This window comes from Neophocaena asiaeorientalis, unplaced genomic scaffold (assembly GCF_003031525.2).
Source record: "Neophocaena asiaeorientalis asiaeorientalis breed wild unplaced genomic scaffold, Neophocaena_asiaeorientalis_V1.1 scaffold406, whole genome shotgun sequence".
NCBI lineage: Eukaryota > Metazoa > Chordata > Mammalia > Artiodactyla > Phocoenidae > Neophocaena > Neophocaena asiaeorientalis.
In genome coordinates, this window is record NW_020173381.1 from 148824 (window position 1) to 149671 (window position 848).

An 848-nucleotide genomic window follows, 5' to 3' on the forward strand; every position below is an offset into this window, starting at 1 on the left:
TGGCAAAAAAAAAAAAAAAAAAAAAAAAAAGAAGAAAGAAAGAAGCCAGTCATAAAAGGACAAATACTGAACGACTCCACTTAAATGAGGTACCTCAAGTAATCAAATTCATAGACAGACAGTAGAATGGTGGTTGCAAGGGGGATGGGATAATGGGGAGTTATTTTTTTTAAACATCTTTATTGGAGTATAATTGCTTTACAATATTGTGTTAGTTTCTGCTGTATAACAAAGTGAATCAGCTATACGTATACATATATCCCCATATCCCCTCCCTCTTGCATCTCCCTCCTACCCTCGCTATCCCACCCCTCTATGTGGTCACAAAGCACCGAGCTGATCTCCCTGTGCAATGCAGTTGCTTCCCACTAGCTATCTATTTTACGTTTGGTAGTGTATATATGTCAATGCTACTCTCTCACTTCGTCCCACCTTACCCTTCCCCCTCCCCGTGTCCTCAAGTCCATTCTCTACGTCTGCGTCTTTATTCCTGTCCTGCCCCTAGGTTCTTCAGAACCATTTGTTTTCTGTTTTTTGTTTTTTAGATTCCATACATATGTGTTAGCATACGGTATTTGTTCTTCTCTTTCTGACTTAACTTCATTCCGTATGACAGACTCTAGGTCCATCCACCTTAATGGGGAGTTTTTGTTTAACGGGTATAGAATTTCAGTTTGGGAAGATGGAAAGAGTTTTAGAGATGGATGGTGGTGATGGTTATGCAACAATGTGAATGTACTAAATGTCAATGAACTGTACACTTAAAACTAGTGAAGATGGTAAACGTTTTCTGTATTTTACCACAATTTTCTTAAAACGGAAAAAAGAATGTATAGAGGTATGCATTG